This window comes from Plecotus auritus (assembly GCF_963455305.1).
Source record: "Plecotus auritus genome assembly, chromosome: X".
NCBI lineage: Eukaryota > Metazoa > Chordata > Mammalia > Chiroptera > Vespertilionidae > Plecotus > Plecotus auritus.
In genome coordinates this window covers 42,392,322-42,418,255 of record NC_137784.1, presented here as the reverse complement: position 1 = coordinate 42,418,255, position 25,934 = coordinate 42,392,322, and positions in this window count along the sequence as shown.

Genomic DNA, 25,934 nt, shown 5'->3' with positions numbered 1-25,934 from the left:
TATAAGATCTAAACATTCTTGTCCAACTGCCATTGCTCAGTGGTTGAATGTCAACCTGTGAACCAGGAGATGATGGTTTGATTCCTGGTTAGAGCACATGCTAGGGTTGCGGACTCCATCCCCAGTAGGGGATGTGTAGGAGGTAGGAGGCAGCCAATCAATGATTCTGTCTCATCATTGATATCTCTCTCTCTTTCTCTCTCCCTCTCTCCCTTCCTCTCTGTAAAAAATCAATAATATATATATATATATATATATATATATATATATATATTAAAAATATATATTTTTATTGATTTCAGAGAGAAGGGAGAGGGATAGAAAGTTAGAAACATTGATGAGAGAGAAACATCGATCAGCTGCCTCCTGCACACCTACTACTGGGGATGTGCCCTCAACCAAGGTACATGCCATTGAACAGAATCAAACCTGGGACCTTTTAGTCCACTGGCTGACACTCTATCCACTGAGCCAAACTGGCTAGGGCAAAAAAAATATATATTTTTAAAAGATCTAAACATTCTTGCCTTGACAGGACAGGACCTTTTGCTGTACAGCCATGGTTCTCTCAATAAGCCACACCTGGGGTCATGATTGCTGGAAAACTTCAGACCTTACAGTATAGCACTTCCAAATGAGGACTGACCATCCCTTTGTGAAGAAGGCTTCCTCCTTATCTCCCATACCTGGAGGGCACAAGCTGCCAGAGTTTCCCTGAGGAGGTGTATACTGCACATTCACGTGCCATCCCAGGTTGGGCTAACCTGGACCAGAAAAAGTCTATATAGGGAGAATTGGGAGTCCAAAGCCCTGATTTTCAAATACAGAGAAGAGCCAAATTAAAACCCCTAATCTATTCAAATGTGCAAATTCTTTCTTAAGTCTTAGCTTTAAAACGTTAAATATCTAAGCCTGACCAGAGCAAGACCTCACTGCTTGTTGGGCATAGTTCTCTCAAAAGGAGGCACCTGGAAGCCTTGATTTCTGGAGAAGCCTGGTACTCTACCACACAACAGGTCTAAACTGAGAATGACAATCCCTGGGTTGGATTAAGTTTCATCTATTTCTGGATTTTGTGTGGGTGATTAAAGACTACCCCTAGCTCTTCAACCTGGAGGGCACAGAGTTTCCTTAATGGGGTATATAATATGCACTTTTTGATGCCTTGGGTCAGTTTGGGGGCCCTGACCAGAGTACACCAGAGGTTCAAGGCCTAATCACAATGCACATGCATGCAGGCAAGGACACAGCAGTTTTACTATGTTAAAGGCCCCTTTGCCCTACGAATGCATGAGGGTGATGACTCAGCAGTAATAGTATATGTACTGTGCAAGCACACCCTTATTAACCTGCTTATGTTAATGTAGCATGAGCATCACTAATTGGCATGAGGCCTCTTTTGTTTGAGTATGTATATAAGTTGCCACTCACCAGCCAGTTTTGGGTTGCTTTGTTTGTAATAAAGCATGTCCCACCTACTTACTGTCACCCATATGTTCTTCTAATCCCCTGCACCCAGAGGGGTCCAGTCCCAGGCTGAGGAACTTGCCCCCAATAGTCAGATTAACTGGAATCAGAAAAATAGGCAGGTGTTGGGAGAGGTAAGGAGTTTCAGGAAATGGTTCTTCTGGTACTAGGCCAATACCCAATAGCAAGCTCTAACCTACTCAAATGTGCATATTCCTCCTGAAGGCTGAGCTGGAAAAACTGCAGATAGTTCCCTTTCTTGGGTGGGGCTGGTGGGCATACAAGCCATGGTTTCCCTCAGCAAGAGACATATGGGGGTTTTAACTAATGGAAAAGCCTGAGACCCCACTGGACAGCACGTGAAAATGGAGCTGGACCATAGTGGAGTGGGGGAAGGCTCTCTCTACCTCTGTAGGCTGTTTGGTATATCGGGCGACCACTCCTAGCTTTTCTGTTTGGAGGTACCAGTTGACAAAGTGCCTATTGTGCTTGAGTGTAGTGGGCCACCCTGAGTCAGGTTAACTGGGAAAAGGAACAAGAGAGAAATGTTCAGAAAGGCCAAGGATCCAGCATGACTTTCTAGTACAATGTAGATGCCTATTGAAAAGATCACATTTCCCTGGCCGGGTGGCTCAGTTGATTGGGGTGTAGTACCATAAAACAGAAGTTTGTGGGTTCATTTCTTGCTCAGGGCACATACCTAGGTTGTGGGTTCAATCCCTGGTCTGGGTGCATATGGGATGAACTAATCAATGTTTCTCTTCTCTCTCTCTCTCTCTCTCTCTCTCTCTCTCTCTCTCTCTCTCTCTCTCTCTCTCTCCCTATCTCTCCCTTCCTCCCATTCGCTCTCCCTCTCTCCCATCCTCTCTTATACAGAGTGCTGAGGTCCCATAAAACCTGTGAATTTGTTTGTAAATTCTAAAGAAATAGCCCAGAGTGCTGGCTGTGAAAGACATGGGTTTATTAGGACTTACATGAGCACTGATGGTGGCCAACCAGTGAAGTTTACCATTGCACTGGCTGCCACCAGTGAAATTGTTACACTAAGTCCCATCCAGCCTGCAGATGGGCCACACCAGGGGTGGCCTGCCAGTGCTATTGTTTGTCATCACCTCCCACCAAACTTCCCAGCACAAGGTTTAATAGAGTTCAGAAAACAAAGAAAAACAGGTTATGCAGGGGGAGGATGAAGTGCCTGTGTGAGATCAAAACAAGAGATGTTTACAATCAAGGCTCACATCTAGAGGCAGTTTTTCTTTGGCCTTTCTTCTGGCCAGGTTCCCAAGGTCTCACAATCTACTTACAGATGGCCTTCACTATATTTCCCACAGGGTGGAAGGGGGAGTTGGAGCACGGAAAAAGGCCCAATATTGCCATTTAACATACACTCTCTCTAAAAAAAAATCAATGAACTTGTCCTTGGGCAAGGATAAAAAAAAATACCAACCTATTAAAATAAACATATTCCTCATGAAGGTTGAGCTTAAAAAGCTAAACATTCTTGCCTTGCCATGGTGGGGCCATTGGGTGGCCAGCCACGATCAAGCACCTGGGACCACCAGCCTCTCCAGACACCTGCCTCTTATTCTAGATCACAGAGAATTAGGGACCTTATCCAGCAGCACATCCAAATAAAGACTGAATACCACCAGGTTGGGGAAAAATCCCATGACCTCTTGTGTCTGTGTCAGTAGTAGGGGGCTGCTTCTAGCTCCCCTGCCTGGAGGGCCACGACTGCCAGAGGTCTTCAGATAGAGTGCATACTGATATAAGAAGGCCTGATATAAGAAGGCCCATGTCTGTGCAGTATGCACTCTATCTGAAGACCTCTGGCAGTCGTGGCCCTCCAGGCAGGGGAGCTAGAAGCAGCCCCCTACTACTGACACAGACACAAGAGGTCATGGGATTTTTCCCCAACCTGGTGGTATTCAGTCTTTATTTGGATGTGCTGCTGGATAAGGTCCCTAATTCTCTACCAGCCAAGATATTCAGATTCTTTTATTGTTTATGGAGCTTTCTTCCCCACCCCTCCACCACTGCCACAGTAAGTCTCCATTTAGATGTACTGTTCAGTGGAACTCTGGTCTCTTGAGTAGATTAGTGCTTTTAATTGGGCAGCTGCTTTGTACCTGAAGAGCCAGTGCCTGGGACTCATAGTCTCTTGGTCCTCTATGAATTTATCTTACAGTGGCTCATGCATTTAAAGTACTCACCCCACGGATGGACCTTCAGCAGCTGGGGCTCTCCAGGAAAGAAAATATGGGGGAGTTCTCAAACTATCTTCATGGTTTACATAAGTGCAGGGAGCTTACGCCGGAATGATTAGTCTTCATTTGGACGTGCTGCCTGGGGTTCCAAGATTCTCCAGAAGTCAAGACCTCCAGGTATTTCTTATGAGAGGAACCAGGGCTAGCCACCCCAACTAGCCCCTCCCTTGCCACCAAAGAGTTCAGAGTTTTCCAGCTCAGCCCTCAGGGAAAATACCTTCATTTGGGTAGGTTAGTGCTTTTATTTAAGCACATGCATTGTATCCCCAAAAGCCACCACCTGGGACTCCAGCCTCTCATGACATCTTCTTCTTGTTCATGTCTGGTTTTCATGACTTGCAGCAGCTTACACATGCATAGTACAAGTCTTATCATTTGGCCTTGGACAGCTGGGGCTCTCCAGGCAAGAGGAGTTGGGGATGGTCCCAAACCACCTACAGAGCCTCCACTGGTGAAGAAAACCCACCCATACTAGGTAATGGTCTTTGTTTTATATGCTACCCATTTGGGTCCCAAGCTTCTCCAGCAGTCAAGATGTCCAGGTATTTTTTTTATTGGAAGGAACTTTGGTTGGACAGCCAACAGGCCCCACCCTATCAAGAAGACAGTTTAGCTTTTTCATGCTCAAACTTAAGAGGGAATATGCAAGTTTTAGTATCATGGCTTTTTTCCCCTCACCAATGTCTTTAATGACAGAACCTGCAGAAGCTTTTAAATTTAGCTTTTCCTTGCTTTTGACCAGATCAAGTTCTTATTGGGCTTTCTCCCTAATTAATCTCTGAAAGAGGAGGAGGAAGAGCAGAAAGCTTTTTATTTCTCTATACAGATCAACCCTGAGGCCAGGGATAGGATTTATGGACAGAGTCTTATGGCTTTTAATTAAGCATTTGCCTTGTACCCAAAGAGCCAGTGCCTTGGAACCCCATCTTCTACTTACACCTGCTTCTAATCGCTGATCTTTGTTAGCCTGACCTGCAGAAGCCTGCACATGGCACAGAAAATACCTTGTAAGCTGGCTTAGGACATACTGGCTCTCAAGCCCAGAGGAGCTGGGAGCAGTCCCCAAGAGGCTCACAGCTTCTAGTGGTTGAGGGAAATAACCCTCCTGGGACTTGTCAGTCACCATTTTGATATGTAGCCTGGTGGGATCTCAGACTTCTCTAGGAGTCAAGATATCCAGCTGTCTGCTATTGAGGGGAATTGGGGCCTGTCAGCCCAATGGCCTCACTCTTGCAAAACAAAGAAATCAATTTTTTTCAAGTTCAGTCTTCAGATGGTGTAACAAAGGAGTTCCAATCCCAAGCGTACCATGCTGTTCTTTTCTGGTCTGAAAAAACCACTCAGGGGACCAGAAGGTAAAGACATAGCCTTTTTACTTATACAATAGGGAAGACCTGATGGTGGCCAGCCAGTTGGGTGAGTTTCCACAATCAGCCAGGGACAGCTGGGGGGCTTAATTGGCAATGGGGAGGGGAAGGGAGCTGTGCTGAGAACTGCCAGTGTGCAGGCCAAGGACAGAGATTTTGGTGAGGCTTGTTAGCTGTCAAGGATGTGGGAAATATTCAGGTCTATGCTGCTCTGTTCCTTGCGGCTGCTAGCCAGGCAGACATTGGTCCACTGACTATGAGGGGGAATTGGGCTATATTTTCTATCTTCCCTTGAGGATATAGCTCAATATCGTACAGGATGAATATGCACATTTGAGTATGTTAAGACTTTATTATGCATCTACCTTGTACTGGAAGAAAGCATCTGGGACCCCTGGCCTTCCCCCTCACTTGCCCCTTGTGCATAGTTTTTGTTAGCCTGACCTGTGGAGTCCCACACTTGCATAGTACACATCCCATTAGCCAGCTTCCAGGCCACAGGAGCTGCAGGTATTCCGGGACCATCTTCACATCTTCCAGAGGTGGAGGGAACACCACCTCCCCTTTTAGCAATTCTCAGTCCTCATTTGTGATGTACTGCCCAGTTGGGTCCCAAGCTTCTCCATCAGTCAAGATGTCCAGATGCAGGTAGCAAGGCAAGGCAGTTCTTTTTTCTATTCATTCTTCAGGGGGAATATGAATATTCACATTTGAGTTGGTTAAGGCTTTTAATTAGATATCAGCTTCATACCCCCAAAAGCCAGTGTCTGGGATCCCCAGCCTCTCCAGATATCTTTTTATTGTTACTAAATTCAGTAAGCTTTATTTGTGGTGGCCCATGCATGAACAGGATACACCTTGCCAGCAGCCAGAGCTCTCCAGGCAAGAAGAGCTGAATTTGATCCCCATACATCCATCCTCACAGCCTATAGAGGTAGAGGAAACCCACCCCAACCTGACAATAGTCCCCATTTGACTTGCTATCCAGTAAGGGTCCCAAGTTACTCCAGCAGTCAAGTTGTCTGGAGTGGCTCAGTTGGTTGAGCATCATCCTATTCACAGAAAGGTTCCCGGTTTGATTGCTGGTCAGGGCACATACGGAGGCCTCTCTCTCTTTAAAAAAAGATACCAGATTTCTTTCATTGGGAGGAACTATAGCCAGTCAACCCAACTGGCTTCACTATGCTTAGAGGGAGGGAGGGAGAGAGGGAGGAGGAAAAGAGGGAGAGAGGGAGAGAATCACCTATCAGTTGTCTATGGTATGTGCCCTGTCCAGCGATTGAACCCACAACCCAGGTACATGCCCTGACTGGGATCCGAGCTCCAACCAACTGAGCCACTCTGGCTGGACTAAGTTACGACTTTTAATTAGACATTTGCCTTACACTCCATGAGGCAGACCCTGGTACCCTTGTCCCCTTCTAACACCTGCCTCTTGTTCCTGGTCAGCCTGACTTGTGCCAGCCTTCACATGTGCAGAACAAAGCCTTTTCATTGATTTTGGCAGCCAGTGCCCTCAAGACCAGAGAATCAGGGGGTAGTTCTTAAGAACTTACACAGCCTTTGAAGATGAAGGGAGTCTTCCCCCACTGGGGGATAATCAGTTACCATATGGACTTTCCCCACAGCAGGGTCTCAGGTACTTCGCCAGTCAAAATGCCCACGTGTTTCTCATTGAAAGGAACCTTGACTGGTCAGCTTGACAGGCCACTTTCTGGACAGGAAGGGAGTCCACATTTTCCTAGCTCAGCATTCAAATACAGAATATATCTGCATTTGGGTAGTTTGCATCTTTTAATTTGGCATCTGCCTTGTACCCTTAGGAGCCAGTGCCTGAGACCCCTGATTTCTCCCTAAACCAGTCTATTGTTCCTTGAGTTCGTGAGTCTAACTGAACACAGCATGTGCATATACAGTGCACACCCCATCAGCTAGCCTAGGACAGCCTATACCCTCAAAGCCAGAGGATCTGGGGGCAGTCCTCAACCACCTGCACAGCCTCCTGAAGTGGAGGGGACCCATCCCTGGCTGGTGATAGTCCCCATCTGACATGCTTCTTAATGGAGTCCCAAGTTTCTCCAGTAGTCAAGATGTCCATGTATCTCTTATTGAGGGGATCCTTGACTAGTCAGCTTAACCAACACTTCCTTGACCAGGCAAGGAGTCCAGTTTTTTCCAGCTCAGGCTCCAGGTGAAATATATGCATTTGAATATATTAAGGCTTTTAATTAGGCATTTGACGTATATCTTCAAGAGTTAGTGTCTAGGAAACCCAGCCTCTCCAGACATTTTGTTCTTATTTCTAAATTCAGTGAGCCTGACCTGAGGTGGCCCACACATGAACAGTACACACAGCATCAACAGACTTAAGGAAGCTGGTGCCCTCAAGACCAGGGGATCTTAGGATGGTTCTTAACCACCGACACAGCCTCCAAAGATGGAGGGAGCCTTCTCCCACCTGACAATAGTCAGTCACCATTTGTATGTTCTGCCTGGCATGCTGCCTGGCTTCTTCAGCCATCAAAATATCCAGTTATCATTAATTGAGGTGAACTTAAGGCCAGTTATTCAGACCAACACCTCCCTGGGCAGTCAAGAGGTCCAGCTTTTTCCAGTTCAACATTCTGAAAAAAAATATTGCATTTGAATAGGTTAGGGCCGTGGTCGGCAAACTGTGGCTCACGAGCCACATGCGGCTCTTTGGCCCCTTGAGTGTGGCTCTACCACAAAATACCACGGCCTGGGCGAGTCTATTTTGAAGAAGTGGTGTTAGAAGAAGTTTAAGTTTAAAAAATTTGGCTATCAAAATAAATTTCAATCGTTGAACTGTTGATATTTGGCTCTGTTGACTAATGAGTTTGCCCACCACTGGGTTAGGGTCTTTAATTAGACATCTACTTTGTACCCCCAAGAACTAGTGCCTGGAACGCCAGCCTCTCCCAACACCTGCCTCTTGTTTCTGGTCTTTGGTGAGTCTGACTTTGGATGCCCTGGCCTGAGCAGTATGAACTCTGCCAGTTGACATTGGGCAATTGGGCTTCCAGATAATGGATGCTGGGTATGATCCCTAAACACCCAACTACCTCCAGAAATAGTACTACATCCTCTGATGATATTCCCCACTTGTATGTGCTACCAAGTGGGGTCCCAAGATTCACAAGGCAAGGAAAGGCAGTCCTGCTTTTTTTCAATCAGTCTTCAAAGTAAATAGTGGCATTAAAATATATTAGAGCATCTAATTAATTAGGCATCTTCCTTTGTCTATTCTGGGTACTATAAATTTCTATAAAAATATATACTTGGCTTGTAATTTTCTACAACAAAGTTTCAATTTTATTATTATTTTATTGAATATAAAGATAAATTACAAAATTAATGCCTTAAAATTATATCTCCATGAGACTGGCATATCTTTTCATTTATTTAAATATTTTTCAGTTACTCACAGTAATAATTTTTAGTTTAGAGTATATAAAGCCAACACATTTGTTTTTATGTTTACTACCTCAAAGGCTACAATCTAATATGATGCCATTTATAAACACTCTTTTGTTATCAATGCTTTCTTAAGATAATTCACTACCATAAAATTCACCCTTTTAAAGTGTGCATTTTAGTGTTTTTTAGTACATTCACAGAGATTTTTCAACCATCAAATTTACAATATTTTACCACCACAAAAGCAAACCATTATAAACCAATTATTAGTTAATTTCTTCAGCCTCTGGCAATCACTAATCTACTTTCTGTCTATATGGATTCCCAAATTCCAAAATATGAAAATTTCATGTATGTGGAATCATACAATATGTGACATTGTTTTTGGCTTCTTTCACTTACCATAATGTTTTTTTTGTTTGTTTTGTTTGTTTTATTTTTTTTAATTGTTTAAAGTATTACAAATAGTAGTATATATGTCTCCTTTTTTTCCCAATTGACCTTCCCCCAGCCTCCCCTACCCACGGCACATGCCCTCACCCCCCTCCCAGTGTCTTGCGTCCATTCCTTATGCTTATATGCATGCATACAAGTCCTTAGGTTAATCTCTTACCTCCCCCCGCCCCCCAGCCCTTCCCAGCCTTCCCACTGTTGTTTGACAGTCTGTTCGATGCTTCTCTGCCTCTGTATCTATTTTTGTTCATCAGTTTATAATGTTCTTTGTTATCCATAAATGAGTGAGATCATGTGGTATTTTTCTTTCTCTGACTGGCTTATTTCACTTAGCATAATGCTCTCCAGTTCCATCCATGCTGTTGCAAATGGTAAGAATTCCTTTTTTATAGCAGCGTAGTATTCCATTGTGTAGATGTACCACAGTTTTCTAATCCATTCACCTGCTGATGGACATTTAGGCTGTTTTCACATCTTAGCTATTGTAAATTGTGCTGCTATGAACATAGGGGTACATCTGTCCTTTCTGATTGGTGTTTCTGTTTTCTTGGGATATATTCCTAGAAGTGGTATTACTGGGTCAAATGGCAGTTCCATTTTTTAATTTTTGAGGAAATGCCATTCTGTTTTCCACAGTGGCTGCATTCCCACCAGCAATGCACAAGGGTTCCTTTTTCTCTGCATCCTCTCCAGCACTTGTCATTTGTTGACTTGTTGATGATAGCCATTCTGACAGGTGTGAGGTGGTACCTCATTGTTGTTTTGATTTGCATCTCTCAGATGATTAGTGACTTTGAGCATGTTTTCATATGTCTCTTGGCTTTCTGAATGTCGTCTATCGAAAAGTGTCTATTTAGGTCCTTTGCCCATTTTTTGATTGGATTGTTTATCTTCCTTTTGTTAAGTTGTTTGAATTCCCTGTAAATGTTGGAGATAACATTGGCAAATGTGTTCTCCCATGCAGTGGGCTTTCTTGTTGTTTTATTGATGGTTTCTTTTGCTGTGCAGAAGCTATTTATTTTGATGTAGTCCCATTTGTTTATTTTCTCTTTAGTTTCCATTGCCCTAGGAGCAGTATCAGTAAAGATTGCTAGGACAAATGTCTGCTATTTTGCTGCCTATGGCTTCTTCTAATATTTTATGGCTTCCCATCTTACATTTAAGTCCTTTATCCATTTTGAGTTTATTTTTGTGTATGGTGTAAGTTGGTGGTCTAGTTTCATTTTTTTTGCAAGTATCTGTCCAATTTTCCCAACACCATTTATTGAAGAGACTGTCTTGTCTCCATTGTGTGCTCTTGCCTCCTTTGTCAAATATTATTTGAGCATACTGGCTTGTGTCAATTTCTGGGTTCTCTGTTCTCTTCCACTGTCTGTTCTTGTGTCAGTACCAGGCAGTTTTGAGAACGGTGCATTTGTAGTATAGATTGATATCTGGTATTGTGTTCCCTCCAACATCATTCTTCTTTCCCATGATTGCTGCAGCTATTCGGGGTCTGTTTTTATTCGAGATGAATTTTTGGAAAATTTGTTCTAAGTCTTTGAAGTATGCCGTTGGTATTTTAATGAGGAATGCTTTGAATTTATAGATTGCTTTGGGTAGTATGGGCATTTTAATGATGTTGATTCTACCAATCCATGAACATGGTATATTCTTCCATTTGTTCATGTCTTCTTCTTTCTCTGTTTTTAACGTCCTGAAATTTTCTGAGTATAGGTCCTTTGTCTCCTTGGTTAAGTTTATTCCTAGGTATCTTAATTTTTTTGTTGTTGCAATGGTAAATGGGATTGCTTTTTAAATTTATCTTTCTGTGAGTTCATTATTGGTGTATAGAAAAGCCATAGACTTCTGGCTGTTAATTTTGTATCCTGCTACATTGCCGAATTCATTTATTAAGTCTAGTAGTTTTTTGATGGAGTCTTTTTGTTTTTTTTATGTATAATATCATGTCATGTGTGAATAAGGACAGTTTTACTTCTTCTTTTCCAATTTGGATGCTTTTTATTTTTTCTTCTTGTCTGATCGCAATGGCTAGTACTTCCAGTACTATGTCAAACAGGAGTGGTGAAAATGGGTATCCCTGTCTTGTTCCTGTTTTTAAGGGAAATGGTTTTAGTTTTTGCCCATTGAGTATGATGTTGGCTCTGGGTTTGTCATATATGACTTTTATTATGTTGAGGTATGATCCTTCTATTCACACCTTGCTGAGAGTTTTTATCAAGAAAGTGTGTTGGATTTTGTCAAATGCTTTTTTGCATCAATGGACATGATTACATGGTTTTTATCTCTCTGTCTGTTTAGGTGGAGTATCACATTTATTGATTTGCAGATATTGTACCATCCTTGTTTCCCCGGAATAAATCCCACTTGATCATGGTGTATTATTTTTCTAAAGTAATGTTGGATTCTATTTGCTAGAATTTTGTTGAGGATTTTGGCATATATGGTCATGGGAGATACTAGAGGCCCAGTGCACGAAATTTGTACACTGCGGGGGGGGGGGTGTCCCTCAGCCCAACCTGCACCCTCTCCAATCTGGGACCCCTCGGGAGATGTCTGACTGCCTATTTAGGCCCAATCCAGACAGTCAGACATCCCTTTCACAATCTAGGACTGCTGGCTCCCAACTGCTCACCTGCCTGCCTGAGTGCCCCTAACCACTTCTGCCTGCCAGCCTGATCACCCTCTAACCACTCCCCTGCCAGCCTGATCAACGCCTAACTGGTCCCCTGCCAGCCTGATCATCCCCAACTGCCCTCCCCTGACAACCCGGTCACCCCCAAATGACCTCCCCTGCATATTCCCTCTTTATTAGATAGGGTTTTTTCTTTAGCATATTGGACAGCCCTAACTGGTTTGGTTCAGTGGATGGAGCATTGGCCTGCAGACTCAAGGGTCCCAGGTTCGATTCCGGTCAAGAGCATGTACCTTGGTTGGGGGCACATACCCAGTGGGGAGTGTGCAGGAGGCAGCTGATCGATGTTTCTGTCTCATGTTTCTAGCTCTCTATCCCTTTCCCTTCCTCTGTGTAAAAAATCAATAAAATATATATTTTTTAAAAAAGAAACATTTACCAGTCCTCCATATCTGCCTGGCTGGTGTGACTCAGTGTTTGAGACCCCAGTCTGCCACGCCTGACCAGGGATGGCGCCCCGACCAGGCTGAGACCTCAGCCTAGGCTGCTGCCTCAGCCCAGCCAGGCCGAGACCCCAGCCCAGGCTGCCATATGAGCCTGGCCGGGGATGGCGCCACGGGGGGGTGCGCTCCCTGGCCAGGCTGAGACCCCAGCCCAGGCTGCCTCCTCAGACTGGCCAGGCTGAGACCCCAGCCCAGGCTGCCATCTCAGCCTGGTCAGGGATAGCGCCGCAGGGGGTGCACCCCGGCCAGCCTGAGACCCCAGCCCAGGCTGCTGCCATGGCGGGGGATCGCGCAGCTTGGTTACGAGGCCGTGCCAGCCTGAGACCCCAGCCCAGGCTGTGGCCGGGGATCGTGCTGGGAGCTGGTGTCTCCCAGACAGACACCCCAGGCTGCCGCTGCTGGGAGGGGATCGCTGCATGGGGGGTGGCACCTCCCAGCCAACACCCCAGACTGCCACTTCTGGGTGGACTGGGGGACTCTGGCAGGGCTAAGAAGACTGGGCACCACCATCTTGTGGCTATGGGCACCGCCATTTTTGTAGTGGAGTGACGGTTAATTTGCATATTACTCTTTTATTAGATAGGATTGGCCTGTAATTCTCTTTCTTTGTACTGTCTTTACCTGGTTTGGGGATTAGGGTAATGGTGGCTTCATAGAAAGAGCTTGGAAGTGCTCCTTCCTCTTGGATTTTGTGGAATAGTCTGAGGAAAGTAGGTTTTATTTCTTCTTTGAATGTTTGATTAAATTCCCTTGTGAAGCCATCTGGTCCAAAGCTTTTGTTTGTTAGAAGTTTTGTGATTACTGCTTCAATGTCCTCCAAGTTATTGGCCTATTCACATTTTTTTATTCCTCCTGGTTAAGTTTTGGAAGGTAGTATTTTTCTAGGAATATGTCCATTTCTTCTAGGTTGAACAGTTTGTTGGAATAAAGTTTTTCATAGTATTTTTTTACAATTCTTCGTGTTTCTGTGGGGTTTGTTGTTATTTCACCTTTTTCATTTCTGATTTTGCTTATTTGAGTCCTCTCTCTTTGCCTCTTGGTGAGACTGGCTAGAGGTTCATCAATCTTGTATATCCTTTCAAAAAACCAGCTCTTGGTTTCATTGATTTTTTGTATTGCTTTGTGTGTTGTTTTTTTTTTGTTGTTGTTGTTTTGTTTTGTTTCGTTTCTTTTCTTTTCTTTTCTTTTCTTTTCTTTTCTTTTCTTTTTTAATCTCTGTGTTATTTATTTCCACTCTGTTCTTTATTATTTCCTTCCTTCTGCTCACACTGGGCTTCTCTTCTTGCTCTCTTTTTAATTCTTCAAGTTGCAGAGTTAGATGGTTTATTACCAGTTTTTTGTTTTTGTTTTTGTTTTTTTGAGATAGGCCAGTAATGCTGTGAACTTCCCTTTTAGGACTGCTTTCATTGTGTCCAAAAGATTTTTGGATTGTTGTGTTTTCATTGTCATTTCTTTCCAGGATGTTTTTTATTTCTTTTTTGATCTCTTTGGTAAACCACTCATTATTTAATAGTATGCTACCCTCCTCCACGTGTTTGAATTTTTGTGATTGTTTTTACCGTAGTTGATTTCTAATTTTATGCCATTGTGATCTGAGAAGATGCTTGATATGATTTTAATCTTCTTGAATTTGGAGAGACTTTGCCTTTGTCCCAATATGTGGTCTATCTTTAAAATGTCCCATGTGTGCTTGAGAAGAATGTATATTCTGTAGTTTTGGGGTGGAATGTTCTAAGGATGTCAATTAAGTCCATCTGATCTAGTGAATCATTTAGGATTGATATTTCTTTGCTAATTTTTTTTTGTCTAGAGGATATATCCAGTGATGTTTATGGGGTATTAAAGTCCCCTATTATGATTGTGTTGTTGTTCATCTCTCCCCTGATATCTTCCAGAAAGTTTTTTTTTTTAATTTATTTGGTTGTTCCTGTATTGGGCACATAAATGTTTACCAGAGTTATATCCTGTTGTTTTATTGATCCCTTTAGAATTATGAAGTGGCTTTTCTTGTCTCTTGTTATGGTGTTCAAGTTTAGGTCTATTTTGTCAGATGTAAGTATTGCTACCCTGGCTTTTTTTTTTTTTCCAATTTGCCTGAAAGATATTTTTCCATCCCTTCACTTTCAGTCTGTGTGAGTCCCTTGTTCTGAGGTGGATCTCCTGTAGACAGCATATATATGGGTCATGTTTTCTTATCCATTCAGTCACTCCATTTCTTTTGACTGGAGCATTTATTCCATTTACGTTTAATGTTATTATTGATAGGTACTTGCGTGTAGTCATTTCTGTACTTCTTGCCTGTGTTCCTTCCTCCTTTTCTATTTCTTCTTTTTACAGCATTCCTTTTAGTATTTCTTGCATTGCTGGCTTGGTAGTGATAAACTCCCTTAGCCTTTTTTTTTTTTTTTTTTTTTTTTTGGTCTGTGAAACTCCTGATTTCCCTTTCAATTTTGATTAATATTCTTGTTGGATAGAGTATTCTTGGATTCAGTCCTTTGCTTTGCATCACTTTGTATACTTCCTCCCATTCCCTTCTAGCTTGATGTGTTTCTGTTGAGAAATCATTTGATAATATGATGGGGGATCCTTTGTAGGTAACTCTTTTTCTCTCTCTTGCAGCCTTCAAGATTCTCTCTTTGTTGTTAACATTTGCCATTGTAATTATGACGTGTCTTGGTGTGGGTCTTTTGGGATTCATCTTGCTTGGGACTCTCTGTACTTGTGTAACTTTTTTCTTGCCCATATCAGGGAAGTTTTCTGTCATTATTTCTTCAAATATATTCTCTAATCCTTGCTGCTCTTGTTGTCCTTCTGGCAGCCCTATTATACGTATGTTACTTTGTTTTGTGTTGTCCCAAATCTCCCTTAGGCTCTCTTCCTGCTTTTTAATTTTTTCTCTAGTTGCTGTTCAGATTAGGCTTGTTTCTCTACCTTATCTTCTAAATCACTAATTCAATCCCCTGCTTCTTCTAGTCTACTGTTGAAACCTTCCATGGTGTTTTTTATTTTAGCTATATCACTTTTGATTTCTTCCTGATTTTTGCATAGGTTGTTGATTTTCTCCTTCATCCAGTGTATGAACTGTAGGACCATTACTCTGGATTCTTTTTCTGTCATGTTGCATGCCTCCGTTTCACTTATTTCCTTTCTCAGCGATTCCTCTTTCTTTCTTCTGGGGATTGTTTTGTTGTCTCCCCATTCTAACTATCATCAGAAGGTTCAAATACCAAGTTGTGGAGGCCTGGGCCATGTGCAGTGGGCACTTCATGCCACCGGAGTGTCACTGAAGAGCTCCAACACCAAGATGTATAGCTGCTTGGGTTGGTGGGAGCCACACTCACCCAGGATCAGAGTCACCGTCGCTCAGTGCAGCCTCATGTGTGCACCTAGAATCAGGGACCCTGCCTGTGCTGCACTGAAAAAAGAGACCTAGAATCTCCTAGCACATGCCAGGATTCAGAGTCCCCTTGTGCCTGCACCAAGAATTGAGTATCAGAGTCTCTGTTGTTTGTTGCAGCTTCACGCCAAGAATTAGGCTCCTTGTGTGCACATGCACCAAGAATTGGAATCACTGGGTCTTAGTGTGCGTGCACTGGGAATTAGGGATCCCAGGCACATGTGATGAGAAATAGAGTCAAGTCACTTGTGCTCAGTGCTGCCTCCCAACCGGAGAACGGAGTCCATGGTCTGCTTGGGAACCAGGTTGCACCACCACCCTGTGTCGACATGACGTCCACTCCTGCACTGTGGCAAACAGATTTCCATGTGCACTTGCCCAGAATCAAAGTCAGTTGGCACTGCCACTCTGTGTGGGTGTGGGGTCTGGTCATGAGATTTCATGCTGAGGGAAACAGATTCCCAGTGTCTGCTCACCCAGGCTCAAATTCAGGTAGCAGAGCCCTCCTGTGTGGGCAGGAGGCCTGCTTGCATGATGCAGTTCCTATGGTGCTGCAGCAAGCCTGCAAGTAGGGGGATGGGCTCTGTTTCTCACAGAAATCTGAGACCAGGATGTCTGGATTCTTGGTGTCTGTGGGTCTGCAGCTGTGGTCGCATGTCTTTGTTCCTAGTGGCTGTAGAGTCCTGGTTTGCTTCTGAGACCAGATTGGGTGGTGGTGAGGCTAGGATCCTAGTCTCAAGCAGTTACATTTTTCAAGATGGCATGGTCCCTGTGCCCATGCTGGCCACCCCTGGAGTGTCCGTGGTGGCAACGGGGTTTCACCATCTAAGACTGCCCAGTTTGGCAGCCCCTTGGAAGACCTGCAGGATCTAACTTTCCCTAGCTCACACACACACACACACACCACACACATCCACACACTCCTCTATTGTTCCCTCACTCTCCCACACACTCTCCCTCCCTACCTTCTTGCTGGTCGCCATCTTTTTCTTTCCTCTGGTGATGCTCTTAGTGAGATTGTTTCATACATTTATATTATAGTTCATTCTCTTTTCATACTATGTATTCCTTCATGGCTGGAAGGGAATTTCCTCAACCCCTTAAATGATTTTTAAAAAATTTACATACATTAAGGTTCACTGCAATGAACATGAGGATGCAGATATTTCTTCTATATTCTTTTATTTCCTTTGGATTTATACCCAGATGTTGGGTTACTGAATAATATAAATTCTAATTTTAAATTTTTATGAACCTCCATACATTTCCAAGTGGCTATAAGAATTTTTATTCCTACTAACAGTGTTACAAAATTCTTTGATTTTTTAAACAAATACATAATGTAATATATACCCATTATAGTATCATAAAGGATACAGTCATGTGCCATTTAATGATAGGAATACATTCTGAGAATTGTGTTGTTAGGTAATTTGTCATTGTGTGCACATCATAGAGTGTACTTTCAAAAACCTGGATGATGGAGCCTACTATTGTAATTAATTGTATGTGCTATACTTTGATAAAATTGGCAGCTCAGTAGGTTTCTTTACACTACTATTATTACAAACAAGTGAATAATGTGTTGCAGTACAATGTTACAATGGCTATAATGTCACTAGGCTATAGGAATTTTTCACCTCCATTATAATTTTATGGGACCACTTGACTGTAGTTTCACCACCCTAAAAATATCTATGAGTCTCACCTATTCAACCTTCCCATTCTCTTGTCAAACCACTGTCAATGACTCATCCTATTACAATCTTAATAGTTTAAAGTTTTCTAAAATGTATTATACATCAAATTATGTACTATATAGGCTTTTCTGACTGGTTACTATCATTGAGAAATATGCAATTAAAGTTCATTTGTATTTTTTGTGATGTGATAGTTTATTTTTATGACAATAATATTCCATTTTATGGTAATACTACAGTTATATTTGATTTTTATTAAGTTTATTAAGATATAACTGACATATAACATCGTGTAACTTTGAGGCATGAGATAATTTGATATACATTAGAAAATGATTACCATCCTAACAGCCAACATTTCCAACAAGTAACATAATTTTTTTGTGATGATAACATTTTAGATCCATTCTTTCAGCAAATATCAAGTACACAATACAGTTAACTATAGACACCATGTTGTGCATTACATTCCCAGAACTTATTCATCTTATAACTGAAAGTTTGTGTCATTTGACAAACTTCTCCCCATTGTACACACATATACACACACAGACCCCAGGAATCCATTACTATACTCTCTGTTTCTATGAGATTAACTTTTTGATATTCCACATATAAGTGAGAATACACACTATTTGTCTTTCTCAGTCTGACATATTTCATTTAGTATAATGCGCTCAAGATCTATCATAAATGACAAAATTTCCTTCTTTTGTATGGCTGAATAATATATGTAGTATATATATCTTGCATTAATAATAATATATGACTTTCACATCATTTTTATCCATTCATCTGTTAATGGAAACAAGTTATTTCAATATCTTGGCTATTGTGAATAATGCTGCAATGAATATGGGAATGCAGATACCTCTTCTATATTCTGGTTTTATTTCTTTTGGATATATACCCAAATGTTGGGTTATTGGATCATATAATAGTTCTAATTTCAATTTTTTTAGGAACCTTCATACTTTTCTAAGTGGCTATAAGAATTTTTATTCCCACTAACAGTGCACAAAGTTTCCATTTTTTCCAAAGCCTTCCCAGCATTTGTTATCATATGTCTTTTTTATAACAGCCATTCCTACAGTTGTGAGGTGATGTCACATTGTGATTTTAATTTGCATTTCCCTGATGATTTGTGAAGTTGAGCATTTATACATGTACCTGTTGGCCATTTGGATATCTTCTTAGTAAATAACATGTGTTCAACTTCTCTCCTTATTTTTTTTTACTTGGATTGTTTTTTTCCCTATTGAGTTGCATGAGTTTTTATATAATTTGAATATCAACCCCTTATCAGATATATTACTTGAAAATATTTTCTTCTGTTGTATAGGTTGCCTTTCATATTGTTGACAGAGTTGCTTTTGCTCTTCAAAAGCTTTTTTCCTGGCTGTACTTCCACTTATTGATTTTTGCTTTTGTTGCTTGTGTATTGATGTCATATCCAAAAAAGTTATTGTCGAAAGGAATGTAAAAAAAAAAAGGTGAAGAGATTAGCCAAAGAACATATATGCATAACCCATGAACACAAACAATAGTGTGGTGAAGGCTGGGGGGCATGACAGGGACTGGGTAGAAGTAGGGAAAGGGGGTCAAAATGAGGGACATCTGTAATAGTGTCAGAAAAAAAGACAAGGAGATTCTTCCATGTTTTCCTTAAGGTCTTCTGGTTAAATCTTTCAACAATGTCAATTAATTTTTTGTGAGTGGCATAAGATAGGAATCCAATTTTATTTTTCTGCATGTAGTTATTCAGTTTTCCCTTCACCACTCATTGAAGAGACTGTCCTTTCCTCATTGGGTATGCTTGTCTCCCTTGTAAAATATTAGTTAACGGTACATGCAAGGATTTATTTCTGTGCTCTCAATTCTGTTCCATTGGTCTATGTATCTATTCTTATGTTATTACCATACAGTTTTGATTATTATAGCTTTGATGTATAGTATGAAATAAAAAAGTATAATGCCTTAAGATTTGTTCTACTTTCTTAGGATTACTTTGGCTATTTGGAGACTTATGCAGTTCCAAACAAATTTTAGGGTTTTTTTCTATTACTGTAAAAAGTGCCATTGGAACTGTGATAGGTATTGCATTGAATCTAAAAATGGTGTTGGGTAGTAGAAACAATTTTACTTCTTTAATTCTTACAATTCATGATAACAGTATATATTTATATTTGTGTTTTCTTCAGTTTCTTTCATCAAAATTTCATAGTTTTGCAATGTATAGATCTTTCACCTTGGTTAAATGTATTATACTATTTTATTATTTTGATGCTATTGTGGATGAAATTATTTTCTTTATTTCTCTTGCACATGTTTTAATAGTATATAGAAACACAACTAATTTTTGTACTGTGCAACTTTACTATATATGTTTATTGGTTTTAATGGTATTTTGGTGTTTTTTTGTAGGATTTTCTAAATATAAAACTATATCATATGCAAACGAAGACAAGTATACTTCATTTCTTTCTGATTTTCATGATTTTTATTTTTTTTATCTTGACTAATTTCTCTGACTAGGACTTGCATGTCTGTGTTGAATATGAGTAGTAAGAATGAAGACAAGTGTCTTGTTTCCAATCTTAGAGAAAAAGCTTTCAACCTTTCACTGTTGAGTATGATGTTAGCTGTGCTTGCCACATATGACCTTTATTGTGTTGAGCTATTTTCCTTCTGTACTTAATTTGGTGAGATTTTTAGCTTGAAATAATACTGTATTTGGTCAAGTCCTTTTTCTGAATCTATTAAAAAGATTATGATTGATTTTTAACTCTACTAAAGCCATGTTTTACACTTATTGATTTGCATATGTTGAATTACTCTTGCATCCCAGTAAGGAATCCCACTTGATCATGGTGTGTAATCCTTTAGATTTACTGTTGAATTCAGTTCGTTATTATTTTTTAAGTTGAAGTATAATTGGCATGCTATATTGCATTAGATACATGTGTATAGCAGAGTGATTAGACATTTGTATGAATTGTTAAATGATCACGACAATTAGTCTAGTTACCATCTGTCACTATGGAAATTTAGTACAATATTATTGACTATATAGCTTTGCTGTATGTTATATCCCTGTGATTTATTTTAAAATTGGAAGTTTCTACCTCTTAAATCCCTTTACTCATTTTGTCCCCCATTTCTCTCCCCCCTGGCAACTACCAATCTATTTTCTGTATTTATGAATTTAAGTTTTGTTTTGTTTTGTTGTTGATAAGATTCCACATATAAGTGATATCACATGGTATTTACTTTCTCTGATTTATGTTACTTAGCATAATACCCTTCAGGTCCATCCATGTTGGTGCAAATGACAATATTTCATTATTTTTTAGGGCTGACTAGTATTCCATTGCATATGCACATTTTCTATATAATATATATAATTTCTTCTTTACCCATTCTTCCATTGATGGACATTTAAGTTGTTTCCAAATAGTAGCTATTCAAATTATGCTGCAATAAAAATAGGGGTTTAGATTTTTTTTTTTTGGATTAGTGTTCTAGTTTTCTTCAGTCTAGATTTGACAGTCTGTTCCAGGTTTCCATGTCTCTGGATCTATTTTGTCCATCAGTATATTTTGTTCATTATGTTCTCTATATAAATGAGATCATATGGTATTTGTCTTTCTCTGACTGGGTAATTTCACTTAACATAATACTCTCTACATCCCATTATGCTGTCTCAAAGGGTAAGAGATCCTTCTTTTTTACTGTTGCATAGTATTCCATGGTGTAACTATACCACAGCTTTTTCCCCCACTCATCTACTGATGGGCACTTGGGATGTTCCCAGATCTTACCTATTATAATTATGCTGCTATGAACATGGAGCTGTATTCATTCTTTCTGATTGGTGTTTGCGGTTTCTTAGGATATATTCTTAGAAGTGGGAACAGTGGGTCAAATGGCAGTTCCATATTTAATTTTTTGAGGAAACTTAATACTGTTTTCTATACTAGTTGCGCAAGTCTGCATTCCCATCAGCAGGGTACAAGGGTTCCCTTTTCTCCACATCCTTGCCAGCACTTGTCATTTGTTGATATGTTGATGGTAGCCATTCTGACAGGTATGAGGTGATGCCTCATTGTCATTTTAATTTGCAACTTTCTGATGATTATTGATTTTGAGCATTTATTTTATTTTTTTTATTGTTTAAAGTATTACAAATAGTAGTACATATGTCTCCTTTTCTTCCCAATTGACTTTCCCCCAAAATCCCCTACCTTTGATCATTTTTAATATGTCTTGGCCATCTATATGTCCACTTTGGAAAAGTGTCTACTTAAGTCCTTTTCCCATTTTTAATTGGATTGTACGTCTTACTTTTGTTAAGTTGTATGGGTTCCTTATATATTTTGGACCTTAACCCCATATCAGATGTATCACTGGCAAAAATGTTTTCCCATACAGTGGGCTCCATTTTCATATTGTAAATGGTTTCTTTGGCTGTACAGATGACTTTTATTTTGATGTAGTCCCATTTTTTTTTGTGGTAGGGGCGGAGGATATTCTGCTGCTTATATGAAGCCACATCTTAAGTATTGTGTTTAGTTCTGGGTGCCACTTTTATGAGGGCCATTACTAACTGGAGTTTATCCAGAAAAGTATGATGAAGGTGAAAATGGGGAATGGACTTGAAACTACCTAATCTAAGGAATGATCAAAAGGACTAGAAATTTTAGCCTGGTGAAAATATTTAGTTGATGATGTCATAGCTATCTTCAGCATATGAATGTCATGTGAGCAGGATTAGGCTTATTCTTTTAGTTCAGAATTAGGACTGAGTGGGTGGAATGGCAAAGAGGAAGATTTTGAGTCATCAAAAGGAAAAATTCTGGTCATCTTAACTACATTAAATTAGAATTAGCCTTATTAGATATTCATATTTATGAGTATCATAGAAATATAGGTCTGTTTTGTTCCTTTACTTTTTTATTTTTAATTTTTTTAAAATTTTATTGTTTAAGGTATTACAAATAATAGTACATATGTCTCTTTTTTAAGCACAACCAACAGATGCAAGACATTGGGGTGGGGGAATGAGGGTAAGTGCCAGGGGGGTAAGGGAGGCCGGAGGGAGTTCAGTGGGGGAAAAAAAAGAGATGTAGTCCCATTTGTTTATTTTTTCCCTTTGTTTGCCTTGCCCTAGGAAATATATACACAAACATGTTGCTATGAGAGATGTCTGATATTTTTCTGTCTATGGTTTCTTCTAAGATTTTTATGGTTTCACATCTTACATTTAAGTCTTTTATCCATTTTGAGTTTATTCTTGTGTATGGTGTGAGTTTGTGATCTAGTTTCTTTCTTTCTTTCTTTTTTGCGTGTACATGTCTAATTTTGCCAGCACCATTTATTGATGAGACTGTCTTTACTTCATTGTATGGTCTTGCCTCCTTTGTCAAATACTAATTGAGCATAATGGCTTGGGACAAATTCTGGGGTCTCTGTTCTTTTCTATGCCTGTGGCTGTGACTAAACCAGTCTGTTTATACTACAGTGGCTTTTAGTATAACTTGATATCTGGTATTGTGATCCCTCCAACTTTGTTCTTCTTTCTCAGAGTCGCTTTGGCTATTCAGGGTCCCTTTTTTGTTCCATATAAATATTTGGAGTATTTGTTCTGGATATGTGAAGTATACCTTCTTAATTCTTTTGGTGCGATGGTAAATGGGATTGTTTTTTTAGTCTCTCTTTTTGTAAGTTCACTATTGGTGTATAGAAATGCCATACATTTCTTGGCATTAATTTTGTATCCTGCTACGTTGCCGAATTCATTTATTAAGTCTAGTAATTTTTTGATGGAGTCTTTAGGGTTTTCTATGTACAGTATCATGTCATCTGCAAATAAGGACAGCTTTACTTCTTCTTTTCCAATTTGGATGCCTTTTATTTCTTCTTCTTGTTTGATCACTATGGCTAGCACTTCCAATACTATGTTAAACAGGAGTGGTGAAAGTGGGCATTCTTGTCTTGTTCCTATTCTTAGGGGAAATGAGTTTAGTTTTTGCCCACAGAGTATGATGTTGGCTGTAGGATTGTCATATAGGGCTTTTATTATGTTGAGGTATGATCCCTCTAGTCCCACTTGGCTGAGAGTTTTTATCAAGAAAGCATGTTGGGTTTTGTCAAATGCTTTTTCTGCATCAATTTATATAATTATGTGATTTTTGTCTCTCAATTTGTTTATGTGATGTACCACATCTATTGATTTGCAGATATTGTACCATCCTTGCATACCCAGAATAAATCCCACTTGGTCATGGTGAATGATCTTTCTAATGTAATGCTGGATCCAGTTTGCTAGAATTTTGTTGAGGATTTTAGCATCTATGTTCATCAGGGATATTGGCCTCTAGTTCTCTTTCTTTGTAGTGTCTTTATCTGGTATTGGGATTAAAGTAATTCTGGCTTCATAGAAAGAGCTTGGAAGTGTTCCTTCCTCTTGATTTTTTTGGGTTAGTCTAAGGAGGATAGGTTTTAATTTTTTTGAATATTTGGTAAAATTCCCCTGTGAAGCTGACCAGCCCAGGATTTTTGTTTTCTGGAAGTTTTTTTTATTACTGCTTCAATTTCCTCCATAACTACTGGCTTATTCAGATTTTTTAATTCTTCCTGATTGAGTTTTTGGAAGGTTGTATTTTTCTAGGAATATGTCCATTTCTTCAAGGTTGACCAGTTTGTTGGAATAGAATTGTTCATAGTATTTTTTGTTCCATGTGCACATGAGAATAATGTATATTCTGTAGATTTGGGGTGAAATGTTCTGAAGATGTCGATTGAGTCCATCTGATCTAGTGAATCATTTAGGATTGCTATTTCTTTGCTGATTTTTTGTCTAGAGGATTTATCTAGTGATGTCAACTGGGTATTGAAATCCCCTCTATGACAGTATTGCTGTGGATCTCTCCCTTGATATCTTCCAGAAGTTTTCTTATGTATTTAGGTGCTCCTACATTGGGTGCATATGTTTACCAGAGCTATATCCTCTTATTGTATCAATCCCTTTATGATTATGACGTGGTCTTTCTTGTCTTTTGTTTTGGCCTCCACTTTTAGGTCTATTTTGTCAGATACAAGTATTGCTACCCCAGCTTTTTTTTTTCATTTTCATTTGCTTGAAAAATATTTTTCCATCTTGTCACTTTCAGTCTGTGTGAGTTCCTTGTTCTGAGGTGGGTCTCTTGTAGACAGCATATATATGGGCCATGTTTTCTTATCCATTCAGCCACTCTGTCTTTTGATTAGAGTATTTATTCCATTTATATTTAAGGTTATTATTGATAGGTACTTGTTTGTAGCCATTTTATTATTTATGCCTATGTTCCTCCTTTCCTTTCTATTTCTTCTTTTTACAACAGTCCCTTTAGCACTTCTTGCATTGCTGGCTTGGTAGTGATAAACTCCCTTAGCCTTTTTTGTCTGTGAAGCTCCTGATTTCCCCCTTAATTTTGAATGATAGCCTTACTGGATAGAGTATTCTTGGATTAAGTCCCTTGCTTTGCATCACTTTGTATATTTCATTCCATTCCCTTCTGGCCCCACATGTTTCTGTTGAGAAATAATTTGATAATCTAATGGGAGATCCTTTTTAGGTAACTCTCTGTCTCTCTCTTGCAGCCTTTAAGATTATTTCTTTGTTGTTAATGTTTGCTATTAGAATTATAATGTGTCTTGGTATGGGTCTTTTTGGGTTCATCTTGTTTGGGACTCTGTGTTTTTGTGACTTTTTCTTCCCCAAATCACGGAAGTTTTCTGTCATTATTTCTTCAAATAAGTTTTCTAATCCTTGCTCCTCTTCTTGTCCTTCTGTCACCCCTGATATATGTATGGTACTTGGTTTCATGTTGTCCTAAAGCTGCCCTAGGCTATCCTCCTACTTTCTAATTTTTTTCCACTTGCTGTTCAGATTGGGTGTGTTTTTCTGCCCTATCTTCTAACTCACTAATTAGCTCCTCCACTTCTTCTAGTCTACTGTTGAAACCTAACATTTCGTTTTTTATTGTTATTATATCATTTTTTTACTTCCTCTTGATTCTTACATAAGTTGTTGATTTTCTCCTCCATCTGGTTTATGAACTGCATGACCCTTATTCTGATTTTTTCTGACAGATTGCATGCCTCCATTTCATTGAGTTCCTTTTCTGGCAATTCCTCCTATTCTTTCTTTGGGGGGCTGTTTCTTTGTCCCCAATTTTGCTGTCTCTTTCTTTTCCTGGGCACCCTACCTGGAGTTTGAGAAGTTGAAGACCCTATCAGGACACTGGTCCAGAAATAATTAGCCCAGAGGCTGGGTCTGCCTTCAATCTCATGCTTTTATTGTCTCTGCTCTGAGTTGATTTTCCTTCTCCCAGGGATCTAGTCCCTCAGTTGTCTGCTACAGATGCTCGGGGTGGTGGGAGGGCATGCACAGTTCCTCTGGTGTGTGACTCCCTGTGAGGACAGAGAGCCCTCTGATGTGCAATTCACTGTGCATCCCCGGCACCCATGGCAGGGTGGCACCCTAGGTCCCTCTAGCAGTGCATTTGCAGCATGGTCCTATTTCCCCTGGCTGGGCACACTAGTTTCATCCAGGTCACCCTATGGCCCAGAGTGAGGCATGTGCTGGGTTGATCTGGGTAGCCCCTGCAGGACTGCCCCAGAGGCTGGGGAGAAGCAGGTGTGGTTTGCTCTGGGTCACACTGTC